Source organism: Lutjanus erythropterus, chromosome 10 (genome assembly GCF_056507025.1).
Source record: "Lutjanus erythropterus isolate fLutEry1 chromosome 10, fLutEry1.hap2, whole genome shotgun sequence".
Lineage (NCBI taxonomy): Eukaryota > Metazoa > Chordata > Actinopteri > Lutjaniformes > Lutjanidae > Lutjanus > Lutjanus erythropterus.
In genome coordinates, this window is record NC_139326.1 from 38,149,384 (window position 1) to 38,163,925 (window position 14,542).

Consider the following 14,542-nt stretch of genomic DNA (forward strand, 5'->3'; position numbering starts at 1 on the left):
AAGCATCAATGTGCAGCATCTTGCAGCCAGATGTGTCTCCACAGAGCTGCAGTGCTACTGGCCACTACCACGACTTTGTAATGACTTTTTTCATGTTGCTCCGGTGCTCTTCCACCTCCTCCTCTCTGTCTCACTGTCTCTACTCATCTTCTCAAATGCTGTTTATGCTTACATGAGACCTAAGGTCAGACACAGAGGCATTTGTTTAATGTGTTGTTCATTGTAGTTTTCTCCAAAAAGCCAGAGGGTGTACAATCTGTATATATAATATTCTGTGGATAACCAGAGGCACATTATTATCCAACATGGCTGCCCCCGCTGATAAGGTCGCTTGTCACTGCTGAGGAAGAATTTATGTGCTTATGACTATTTAAAACAACAAATGCAACAAGGTCTTCTGTCCATTGCTTACATGCAGACAGACATCTTGATGGGGAATACAATCATATTGTGAGGCCAATGTTGGCTATCGAAATGCAGCTACAGCTACATGCAGCAGATAAAAAGCTGCAGGAGTTGGTAACGACTAAAGACAGGTAAAAGAGACTGAATAATGGACTTAAAGTCATCAGGTGGACACAAACACAACTCTAAATGACATATCACTAAATCTATAAATAATAAACTGCTTCCTAGCATGTCAAGTTAAGGTGTACTGTTTGCACACCCGTTAATCAAAAATAAAACTAAACTAACTGCTCAAAAAAGGGAAAACCTTAAAGGGACAGTTCACCCAAAAATGAAAACTACTCACTCTCATTCCGATTGAAAGTTGGGTTTAGTTTTTCAGTCCACAAAACACTGCTGAAGTTTCACAGGAAAACAACATTGCAGAAGCTCCCAAACAATGGAAGTGAATGGTGACCAGTTTTCACGTGTAAAAAACAACAGAATAAAAATATCAAATGCCTCCATACTGCTTGTCTGGTGTAATTTAAGTCTCCTAAAGCCCCAACATGCCAAGTTAACTAAAAATGCCATTTACAGCATGTTTTTAACCCGAATCTTCACTGTAGATCTTTAGCTTGGAGCTACATTCATGTGAACACGCACACCGTCTGAACTGTGTGTGTTGTGACGATGTGCAAACGGCATGTCAGGACTTTAGGAGACTTGGATTACACCAGACAAGCAGAATGGAGGCTTTTTATGTTTTTTTTAATTTTTTATCCATTGTTGTTTTTCAACACTGCAACAACTCCAGAAGTATTTTGCAGATTAACAAAATAAACTTGACCTTCAATCAGCATGAGGGTGAATAGATAATGACTGAATTTTCATTTTTGGGTGAACTATCCCTTTAATCATCACAGTATACCATCAAGTCAATTAAACTTCTGGGGTATTGATCTGTCCAGTTATGAAGCATAAGTGATTGTGAATCAGTTTCACTTGCTTTGGAGAAAAATGAAAGTGACAGGAGAGGCAACAAAAAGTGAATGGTTCTGCAGGTGGTGGTCACAGACCATTTCTCTTGTCTTATCCCTCCTGACTGATTTTTCTCTAATTTAGTATTTTGCTAGTGCTTTTGCCACTACTGAGGGCTGTACTATGAAGGAAACTCAACACAGCTAGGGTTTTTTTCTTTTTTCTTTTTGCATGAACTGGCTCAAGAAAACCTAAAACTCAGAGATAACAGGTATCACAAAGGTGGTTATCAACTTGCTTTGTTAACTCAGGCTTTCTTCTTCAGACTCTGTTTCAAATTAAAAGATCCTATCATCATATTTGTCATTTTTAGCTAGAGAAGTCCCCTTACTCATGATCAAAACATGCAATCAAAGTTATGAACAGCTAGTAAAATAAAGAGACACTATTGCTATTGCTGTAGGTACAAAGCAATTTGTAATTGCATTTATAATAATTTAGATGTGATGTGATAAAGGCTTTGAGAAGCTAGAAATTTTTGGTTTAGGTATCTTGAAAGTGCTTTAATTTTACTGTTAAAAATCTGTAGGATCCCTGAGGAGAGATCAGTTAGTATTTCAGAAAGTTTGCAGGATCTCCCAAACAATGGAAGTGAATGGTAACCAGTTTGCAAAAAAGAAAAACAATTGGAAAGAAACCATAAAATGCCTCCATACCACTTGTCTGGTGTAATTCAAGTCTCCTAAAGCCCCGACATGCCGTTTGCACACCGCCACAACACACACACTGAGTTCCAACAGTGTGCATGTGCACATGAACGTGGCTCCAAGCTAAGTATCTACAGTGAAAATTCAGGCTAAAAACATGGTGTAAAAAACACGAAATAACTTGGATTACACCAGACGAGCAGTATAGAGGGGCTTTTATGTTTTTATTCTGGTGGGGTTTTTTTTTTTACGTGAAAACTGGTCACCATTCACTTCCATTGTTTGGAAGATTCCGCAACACTGTTTTCCTGTGAAACTCCAGCAGTGTTTTGTGGACTGAAAAACTAAACCCAACCCTCAGTCGACATGAGAGTGAGTAGATAATGACAGAATTTTCATTTTGGGATGAATGATCCCTTTAGTGTTACCAATGATTGATAAAGGAAAGTACTTACAATTTCCACCGATGAGATCAAATCAAATTCTAAATAAATAAGTCAAATAAACACCTGCAGACACATCTTTTTGTCAGCATGTGTTGTAATACAGTTTTTTGTCATAGTTGATTATCTTTACCCTCCCACAATGTAACATTTTATGCTGAGGTAAGTCATATCAAAAATATAATCCTTACACACAGAACACACATAAAAACCTTAATGTATGGATTAAGTTGTTTTTAACCTTTTTTTCTCACATCTGAAAGGCCTCTTTGTATTTCCTGATTCCACATAAAGCACATAATACAGAGAATTCCTGGCTTAAATATGCACACTGCAATACCAGCTACAACCTGGGAAGAGCAAAATCGACACACACTTATTGAGTTTTGTGCTGGCGTGGTGGTGTTTTCCACTGCGTATACAGCAAGGTAAAGTAGTTTGATGACGTGTTGAAAGTGTGTAAATAACTGGAAAGTTAAGACTAAAGAGTAAAAGTTAAAGAGTAAGATCCTTTTTGTTTAACCAGAAACAGATGTTGTATATTGCTGTCAAAGCCACCAGACTGCACTGACAAGCACACTAATCTTACTCTCCAGGTCATCACAGAACACACTTAATTAAAATACAACAGAAACAAAATAAAACTCACCCCAACTGGTTTGTCTTTACACTGTTCCAACATTCACTGACTGGTTTGGCCAAAATAAACACTTGATGCTATTTTATTAAGAGCTTATTGAATCACTGTTTCACTTTTTGACAAAGTACACTGATTTCTTATTGTGTGGAACCTCAGGAAGCAGTTGTTGGTGGATGTGGAGGTGGACTTCACATTTCAGACATAATCTTTCATGCAAATACACACAAAGTCATTTATACACAAGCAGTTAGTTGCAGTTAGTTTTTGTCTGTTTATGTTTTTTTTATTTTAAATCTAATCAAAATCTTTTGGTTGGAAGCATTTTTGGTTGATGTTATTCGCCCATAAAATGTTCTGCACTCCCTGTAAGATACAGTAAAAACACTGAATATTGTCATTATTATTCATCTGAATAGAGCTGCAATGATTAATCCAATAATAAATTATTAAATTAATTAACTAATTTGATAATTGATTCAGTTTGAGTATTTTTTTCAAGAAAAAACTGTAAAAATTCTCTTATTCCAGCTTCATAAATGTGAATATTTGTTGGTTTCTTTACTCCTCTATGACAATAAAGTGAATATCTTTGGGTTGTGAGTAAAACAAAACATTTGACAAGACATCTTAGGCTTTGGGAAACACTAACTGACATTTTTCACCATTTTCTGACATTTTAAAACAAACAGCTATTAATCAAGAAAATAATTGAGTGATTAATCAACTATTAAATCTGAGCACATCTTATGCTTCAGCATATTGCTCAAACAAAGTGGTCTAGCTGTACAATGTTCCCCGGACACAACAAAGAAAAAAGTAGTTTTCATATATAAATAAATAGAAAACAAGTCTTTAAATAATCAAATACAGTTCTTTACATACATATGAAATGTTACTTAAATTAAACAAGTTAAAAAGTGATATTTATCTTTCCAGTTGTTGGCACTATGTCAGTTGTAGCTTTGCTCCCCTCCCAGATAAAAGGCCACGCCCACTTCAGATATGTCTTGTGATATTATACATATTTCTAATTAAGAACAATTAAGTGGGTGGTGAGAGGTTCAACGAGGTAATTTGTTGCCCAAGGGCAACATCATGCCATGAAATATGTCTATCTCTGTAAGGATCGTTTCCATCATGTTTTCAGACACTTAGAATAACAATCTCAACCTGTCAGTGGCAAAAACAAGCACTTTTATGCAACGTACTTTGACAGGGTGAAATTGGATTACACTGCTGTCTGTTTCATAGCTACTGGCCACGGTGGTTTTCCTGGTTGAAAAGTAGCTAACTTTCCTTTTAAAAGCAGGATTTATTCTGAGAATAAACATACAGACATTTTTTTTACACTCACACCTACCTTTTACTTGATAAAACTGAACTACTCTCTCTTTACTCCCTGCACCTGCAAAGAGCACTGGCAATACAAACGCAGAAATTTTACAAAGGGGCTTCTCCTATGCTATCTCTTATAGAAGGATAATTTTGGTTGTTGTCTGGTACCTGGTAGAGCTTTAATTGGGCCTGAAAAGTTGAGCCTGATAAGGGCCAAGCCAGCAGAATTCTGTCTGAACCCAAATTGAACTATCCCTTATTAGCATATTTCAACCTGGATCTGATTACCACCCGACATTTTTCTTAACAAGCTTCCCTCTATGTACGGCGGTTTTAAATTTTGCAACAGAGTCCAGTGTACGGATATGGTGGGGTTCCAGAGTTTAGAGTGTACATAGAATGTATAAAATAAAAGACAACATTTGCAAAGAGGTGCAGTTGTGCACAAGTACAAAGCAAAGTGCAAAAAAAGAGTTTCAGGGCTGTATCTGGAAGGTCAGAGCTAGTTAAAGGCTAAAGAGGAGAGAGAAGTTTTTAGCTTACTTCTAAAAATGATTTACAAGCTGGCTTCTCATAGGCATCTCTAGGTAGTGTGCTGCAGAGCTTCAGGGTGTGACTGACAAACACTGCATCCCCAATTTTCTTTCAGCTGTTTTTGTGAACCTCAAATAAACCAGCAGCAGATGCTCACAGTGTTGAGTGAGAAGAGAGTTCACAGTGTAGCTTGATCCTAGCCCATAGGGGCTTTGTATGTAAGGAAGAGGACATTAAATGCAACTCTAAATGAAATAAATCAAATCAGTTTTTCTGCATCTTTTTGATTTATCCATGGTCATACTTTAGCCATGTTTCTAAGTGGAAAAATGTGTTTTCATCACCTTGTTAATGTGAGACTTGAAACTTAAATCTGAATCTAGAATAACACCAATATTTAGCCTCAGATTTAACTCGGGGAGTTAAAATATCCAGATTTTTCTCTTTTGTTTTGGATCACAAGAATGCCTTTGAAGATACAATGCTCTGCTGATTAACAGGTCAGAAAATAATGGTTTGATTGGTGCTGGAAAAGCTGTGTGACTGAGTCACAGCATGACACACAGACTGCTGAGGTTACAAATATGGCGAAGAGGTTGTTTTGGTCTGGCCTTTGCACATCAACCCTGTAGTAAATGGATAATCTGCCATCTGGTGGATAGCTGCTCTGGAAGACACCCGAGACAGACAACTGATGACTTAAACATCCTGTGATGGCAGCCTGTTAAACAGAAGTCACATACGTGTTGCTATATGATGACTGCTGTTTTTTAACTGCCTCAATATGATGGACTTTATCCATTAAAGTGAAAAAAGTTTTGACAGGTGAGTGTGTTCATTGTTGCAATACTGAATTTGGCCATAAGCTGCAATGTACCACTATCCCATGTTTTAAATCACACTAAAAGCATTCATGTTGTCTTTCTTTTAATAGTGGTGAATTTCAGCCTCTTGTGGACAAAATGAGTATTACAAGCATTTTAAAAATCCATTGGTGAGAGCAGGTGGAAAAAGTTTTGGCACCTCAGCCCCTAGGGCAGGGATCAGCAACCTTTACCCTCAAAAAAGCCATTTTTGGTCAAAAACAGAAACAGCTGCAGCCACAACTATTAAATTCTCAACTTTCCTCATACACTTTTCTTTTTTTTTTAAATGTTAGTAAGCTTAGACAGACTCAAAACTCACCACTGGCAAAATTTAGAGGAAAAGGTGCAGAACCGTAGATATAGGTTATGATTATTCTACTATTCACTAAATCGTTTCCACGAAAATCACAAAAAAATTGCGAAAAATTTCCCATTCAGAGTGAATGGGATTTTTGTGAAAAACACTCAAAAATCACCCCTCTATGCTGCCATGTGGCTTCACCATACTGTAACATAGAAAAGTCATTCAAAGTTTGAGCAGTTCACCAGACTCCGGCCTTTATTCACATGAAACGGCATTTTCATAACTACAACGGTTTTAATGAAATCACAGTTTTTGTGCCAGTGGAGGGAAATGAAATTCCAGGATTTAGTCTGTAGTAAGTACAAATACTGAGCAGGACAAATCCAAATCTGAACCTGAAACACATGTTGATATCATTCAGTGTGACATTTCTGATGTCCATCACAATCAAACCTCCATAAATCTGCTTAGAAATCATCAATGAAAGATGATTAATCAGATTTCTAAGGCTTTGTCAATATCAAAATGATCCAGTTATAGTTGTCTGTACAGGGAGCTGCTAACAACCGGAAACTTTTGGACCCGAAGTCTCAGAAAGAAACTTTTTCCCCAGATTTTGTTGGTGCAGAAGAGTCTATCAGGGTTCCTACACAGTATGGAACACTGTGGGATTTGATTTGAGGAACTTCAGGCTCTGAATAACTACGGACAAAAGAAAAGAGGATGGAAAAAATATTTGAGTTTCCAGACTATTGCCCCTTTTCTTTCTTTCATTCTTTCTATTTTTTTTAAATAGAAAAATTAGAATAATAAAAAAAAAAAAGAATAATAGTAATACACTTGACACTTGGAGTTTAGCATTTTCCAGCAAATGAGGGAAGAAATTATGTGAATTCACATGTGCTTTTTACAGCAGACTCATCCCCATGATGCATTGCAAACACACACTAAAACAAGCAGTGTTGTCATGGTAACAGTGTCGTGAGAAAAATTTAGGCTTAAAATGTCTGAAAATGCTTTTGAATTTTTTGACCAGTCATGCAAACTGTTGTCTGATGCCCTAAATCATGTTTGAATGATTCTCAGTTACAAAAGTTGTGATCAGTCAGAAACAGTCAAAGCACAAGAAGCTGAATTTTACTCTGGTGTCGAGTCGTCCGCAGCAGAATGTCCCAGAGACCAACAAATTCTGGCTTTTACAGCCAAACTTTTTCACCAGGGTGCGTGATCTTTCTCTTCCAAATCAAAGAAAACCAAACTTTTATGGCTGCATTCATCAGTGTTGCCATGGAAACAGTCAATGAACAACTTTTTTCAACTCATGTTCACTTCTTACTTATAAAAGAAGCTAAAAAAATATACAGAATATAATGTCATTGATTTAATATGTTAACGTTAGTTTACGTCCTTTTTGGTAAGTGTGAGAAGAGATTTCTGCCTTCATCTATCCATAGAAGTCACATTCGTTTGTGTCTTGACCTTTTTTCAGCCATTTTGAAGTTTTTTCCAAATCTGTTTTACTACACCAAAAGAAAAAATGATCAAGTTTAAAAAAAAAAGTTTCACAGAAAAACAGTCTCCCTAGCTCTCCTGAAGAAATGGAAATTCAGTATGAATGGGGCTTAAATCGATTGTAGATGTGACCTTTCATTTTATTTATGTACATATATTTCTCTTTATGAAATGTGGACTTTAAACTTGCCTTCATGTCCAACTGTAAACCAGTGAAACTTCAGAATGTGATTCTGCATGTTGTAATGCAGCGATTCTTACTGTAGGAAACTGTATCAAAGTAGTATTTAATGTTTGTGAGGAAAATCTGTGAATCTTTCCATCACAGAATGTGTGTGTGGAGGTTTCCTGTAGCAGCCTGAGTGTTTGATTTAAAATCTATCAACTGTAGTTTTGCTTTTCATGTGTGATGTTACAATGGGACGGCTAAAGCAAGTGTTTATTTTTGAAGCTGATGATTATATGTGAAATAAAAATCAGCAAGACAAAAAGATGATTGATTGAATGATTGAAACTTTATTTATTCACCTTTCAGGACCTGGACTTTTGGGGTCTCAGAAAGAGGCTTGGGATATCTGTGATTCATTGGTTCGTCCATCCAGCTAGATAGATCACTACTTTCAAGTTTGAGGACCCTGGTTCACTCTTTGGCTTACTGTTGAATCCTGGTACAACAGGAAAGAGTGAAAAGCTCTAATAAAAAGATTTCATGTATCACAGATTGTCTAATGAAGTTAGTACACTGCTTTCAAGTTCTGAGGAACCAGGTTCAACTCTTGACTTAGTTCTGAGACCTGCATCCAACAAAGAGTGAAAAGCTCTAATAAAGAGATTTCATGTGTCTCTTATTCATTGGCTTAGGAAATTAGATCACTGTTTTTAAGTTTTGAGGATCCAGGTTCAATCCTTGTTTTTTCAGGCCTGTGTTCAATAGAAAGAGTAAAAAAGCTCTAAGAAACAGAGGTCAACTGCCTGTTCAGAATCACAGTGGACTGTCTTAGGTTTCATTCTTATGAGGCTCAGTGAATTTTGAAGTCCAGCACCCAAAGTGAAGACAGAAAAGCATTCAGACAGGACATCTTAGTGCAAAGCGGACTTGTTGACATGCTGGGTTGATTCATGACAAACCAAAGTCGTCAGCTCACTCAGTTATGTATTGGATGCAGGATGTCAAGGTTCTGGGTTCAAACCTGAATCCTGACAGAAAGTTTTCAGAAACAGAACTTTGTTCAGCAACTCTAAAAGAATTCCAGACAAGCTGAACTTGCTGCAGAGAGATGAGCTCAGGAGGCTGAGAGGCTAAGACTGAAGTTGTCTGATCAGTGTTGGTTTGAATCCTGCTTGAGGACATGTGTTATTGTTTTGAAAGACACCAGCAGAGCAACGGCCCCTACAGGCTGCTCTGATTCACAGTGTATGTGGAGATGATTGTTCTTAAACCAAGAAGATTAACATTCATCTGCAACCACTTACCTGAATGATGATCAACCAGTTAACAACAGGACTGTTTCACATTACATGTTTAAATCAACTAAGTTATTTAAATTAATTTTTGAACATTTTACAGGTTGTTTATGAACTCCTGCTGTTCAGTCTGTCAGTGTATCAGATTCATATCTCAAAAATATACTACGACTACATTCTTAATGGCATGTTTATAGAGCATATGTGGGAATAATCCTAATATATTAGGACTATAGAACTATGGGTCAGAATGGGGTTATTGAACCGTCGACCTTGGGACACCAAAACCCTGGAGACTAGCCTCCAAGCTAATACAACCACTGCACCCACCTCCTTCAGCTAGAACTGACTTAACTGTGGCAGACTTGGTGCTACTGGTGGGGACTCTGCAGACTCCTGCTGACGTGGACTTGACATGACTGTGGTAGACTTGGTAGACTGAGTATACTGGGTAGGAGCACCTGCTCATTTATGAACATCAGTCATATCAAGTATAGTCAGTCTACCAAGTCTCAAGTCAATTCTGGTCGTGGGGAGGGGGGGGGGGGGGGGGGGGGGGGTGATTGCATTAGTCTAGGGGTTAGTCTCCATTGTCTGTTGTTCTAAGGTTGATGGTTCAATTCCCCATTCTGCCTCACGCTAAAACACTTCCTGCTGAGGGGTGGAGGACCTGAAAGCTTCAACATGATCTTGCAGAGCATCAATATCATCTCCTATCAGTGTGGTTGTTCATTGTCAAATGATTCAATAGGGCTTTGTCTAGAGACACCAACACTTGGTTTCCAAATAGCTCAAACTCATGACCACAGGTATGACTACTATTGGCAATGTTGAAAAAAAATAATTGTCAGCAGGAATAGCTCAACAAGATAAGCGGCTACTATTGGATATGTGAGGTTGGAGGATCAAGTCCAAGCTCACCTGCCCTGAGACTTTCTTTTTCTTTTTTCTGAAGTTTTCTTTTGAGTATTTTGGTCTAGAAATACAACTACAGTTTAAACTCAAGGTGTAAGCTCAGTCTGAAAGGCAGGCGTGTCTCTACTGGAAAAGAAAACACAATTGTTACATTTTCAAGTCAAAGAAATGTGGTTGTCCAGACTCCTATTAGACACCAACCAAAGTATGAGCATCTTTTTCAATAGCTCAGGTAGTAAAAGGACGGCTTATGAATTTAAGATCATGGGTTCAATTCTTATTTCCCACAATGACTTTGGAAGGATGCAGTCCATAGAAAAGAGTGAAGACCCATGAGAACCAGAGCTGCTCTGTCCAATTGGATAGCTCAGGTTTTAAGAGGACAGTTTGAGAGTTGAAGGATGTGGGTTCAATCTTTACATGACTCAATGACTTCTGAAGGCCAAAGTCCAAAGAAAAAAATGAAAACCTCTGGGAACGAGGGCTTCTTCACCTGATATGTAGCTCAGGTTGTAAGAAGACGGTTTGGGAGTTGGAGGTTGTGTGTTTGATCCTCATCACCCTCACTGAATCTTGAAGTCCAACACCCAAAGTGAAGAGTAAAAAGTGCCCAGAGAAAAGGTCTCAGCACAAAGGGATTCTGGTGGCATTGTGGAGGTTCATTGTTCATGGCTTCGGCCATGCGGAACCTGGCGCAAAGGGAGGTGCGGGGCTGTGTCTCCACAGAGATACAAGCAGGGGGTTATACTGAATTTTTTGCTAATTTTTGCCTCCTTGTTGCCCAAGTGGTCCCCCCGTCACTAAGAAGATGTAAGAAGCTGCTGCATCGATGTCTTCTCTGACAGTGGACCACTGGGGGGGACATCTGCCTGTAAAATTCAAAACCCAAGTGAAAAGCAACTCTTAAAGGGACAGTTCATCCACAGTCAAAAATACTTTTCTTCCCTCTGGTCAGTAGTACTGTTTATCCACCTAAATATTTTTGGTGAGAGATATCAGCCGTAGAGATGTCTGTCTTCTCTCCAATATAATGGGACTAAATGACACTCGGATTGTGGTCCTTAAAGCACCAAGAAGTAGATTAGAAAAGATAAAAACCAGTGTGTCTCTCAAAAATCAGGACCCAGTCACTACTAGAAAAGAGTAGTTCTTACATGAAACTGCTCACAACAAGGTCTGTGGATTATTATTTTGGTTTTGAAATTTTTAAATGTATTTTTCGGTGCTTTGAGCACTGAAAGCTAAGTGCCATTTAGTCCCATTATATTGAAAAGAAGGCAGAAATTGCTATGACCGGTATCCCCAAAACTTTTTTTTGATTTAGGGGGTGAACTGTCCCTTTAAGCAACACTTTTAGTTAACAGAAGGTTTGGCTTCAGTGGAAATTCTCTAAACTTTTCACATATTACATATTACAACTTTAAAGGATCAGAATGTAAAATATGTCCATCTGTTGAAGGGGGCAGCACATCCCCAGACTCACTGCTGACTGCTGCTTTCAATTACATTTGATTATTGAATATTGGAAAAACAAACTTGATAAACCTGATAATGTTTGTTCATTTGTTGAATGCTTTAATTTAAATTCTGGCCATATTTTACAGATTGCTCCTTTAACAAAGAGGCAACTCAATTGAAAACATTTTGTCTGCAGCAGTTGGTCATACTGAGAATAAATATCTCACCATAGTGAAAATGTTCTCTCACTTGGTCGTCTTCCAACATGTCCTCCATTGAGGCTGCATATCTACAAGTGTAAGAGAAATAAAAGTCAGGTTATTTGAAGTGTGGTTGTCTGAGCGACTGATCCAAAGTCAGTGTGTTTCCTACAGTAGATGGTGTTCAGTACAACACACTTCCTAGAAGCAGTGAGGGACACCAGCACAGAGGCTAAACAGAGTCCTGTTGTGGACAGAGTCAGCAATAAAACATGATTTTAGCCACCTGAAAAAAAATGAGTGTCAGTTCAAATATTTTCAGCACTTTACCTCGCTGTGAGGCAGCCTGTTCTTTTAGGAAACCAGTGTTACAGAAGTCAAATATCTCTCCAAGTCCCACAGTCAACTGTCAGAAACATCATTTTAGCTCACAGAACAAAGGAGTTTCTGCTCTACTGCTGCCTTCATCACTTATTTCAATTATACAGAGGTGGAAAGAGAACTGAACATTTAACAAACTACAACAGTGTGTAGGGTTTATTAGTAAGTGTAAAATCACTACTAATTGCAGATAATTAATGGGGAGGTATTCCAGTATGCATGTACAGTTGTGGTAAACACATAACATCAGAAGACGAATATCACGTTTTTCCAACCTGACATGTGCCTTGATGTCTGGTAGTGTAGCAGACTATGGAAATGGTTTGAGAGGGGAGAGAGATGGATTTTATTTTATGTTGTGTAAAATGCTCTCAATAAATGTCAATGTTGAGATGGGTTGAAAAAATTATGGTGTTATGCCTCATCAACAGATTTGTGTTCACATTAAACTGCTGTATGGTCTGTGGTGCTCCACTTTTGAGTCTGGTCTAACCACAGCAGTTCAAACTTTACACTGTAAATACTAACATCAAGTTTAATTACAAATACTGAGTTCACCTAACTCAGTTTTTATCAACTTGTTATTAATACTAATTTTAAATAAGTTACTTGTACTTTGAGGTCAAAAAAGCTGCCAGACTCAGTGTGCTTGAGTTTGGTTCACTTAAACAAACTTTTACTTGTACTTAGATGTTATGCTTTTTTCAGTGGTCAAATGTAACTAAGTACATTACTCTTGTACTTAAGTATCCCACAAATTAGAGGCACTTTACATAAGTGAGAATGAAAAATGCCTCTAAATCAAATTGTCTCAAACCATCCAGTTATTGGAAATAAGAAACAGACTCATCTGGACTCTGTAGAGTCTGTTAGTCTTTATTTAGATCAGGGCTGCTCAAACTGGGGTGCCCGGACCAAAGTTGGCCCACCATAATGTTTGATTCTGCCCACCAGATGTTTCTAACTTTAATTAAGAATGAATATATACATTTTAATTTATGCTGTTTTATTTTTGTCTGTTGTCTCCTTTGTCTCTCTCACCTTTCCAGTGTACCTTCACCTGTTTTGTTCAATAGAGGCAAAAGCCCCCCAAAAAACTCTTTAAATAGGAGCCTTTTTTATTAATTATTTTTCATAATCGGGACAGAATGAAAAAAAGGAAAAAAGAGGAAAAAAAGAAAAAGGGAGAACCAAACAGAATTCTAAGGCACCCATTTTCACTCCTGAAACATTTTAAACTCTTTATATGCTGTGGTATTTTTCTTAAAGAAAAAAGTATATTGCAGCATAAACATGATGTGCTGAACAGGTACCTGTGTACAGTGACATTATAAGTTAAGCCAACTACATTCTCTTTGCATTCAGGTACACCAATGACATGGAAATACAGCAGAAAAACAGTTTACAGTACAGTCATTCTTTCCTAGCCTACAGGTGAGCTAGTAAATCCCATTATTCTTTAAAATAATGTCATTAGTGAAGTAGCTTGATAACCAGTTAATAAATGCAGTAGAACAGTAGGTACAAGTAAACACACCCACAACAGCTCTTGACAACAAGTAAACACTGAATGGGAACATGCACTGAACACTGCAGCAGATACACACACTCATGTAAGGCCACCGTTATAAATCACAATGTTGTGACCAGCTTACACCAAACGGTCGGGATGACAGGAGAGCGCCACAACCAGTCTCTTCAATTATGGTAATACTGTGACGGTTACAGTAAATTACACATGGCTGTCCACTCACAGTAATATTACAGGTATTAAGGTTAGTAGCGTTAACAATAGCTATCTGTGACACCCGACAACATAATGATAAACCAACTTTATGTGACAGGCACTATTTCTAAAGAAAAAAGCGGGCATTACCAAAAAGCTAACGAAAACGGTTGCTGTCTGCTGACTGAAGATGTTGTGTAGCAATAATATGACAGTCGACAACATAATGATAAAATGACTTTCTGATATAGATAGAAATATAACTAGCATAACATGACCAAATATTTAAGAAGAAAAAAGCAGGCTATTAGTTACTCAATATTAGTGATAATGGTAGCGTTACAATGCTGTGGTTGCCGTATAACAGTAACATGGCACTCAAACAAAATGATAAAAAATACTCAACGGATGGAAATATAACATTTATGACTATTTAAGAGCTAGACTGAAAACATGAAGTAGTTAAGTAACTTACTTTGACGTTAAGTTGTCTCCTGATTCACTTGCTGGGCAGCTTTCCATCTGTACATCTGTACGCAAAGAAAATGAAGTTAAGTTGGCTATGTAGAAGTTACGTTGGCTACGTCCAATGTCACCCCACGGCATGATTGGTCTCCTTTCAATTTGACATTGGACATCGAGTATCATGATTGGCCCCAATCCAATGTGACAACAGCGAGTATCATGAT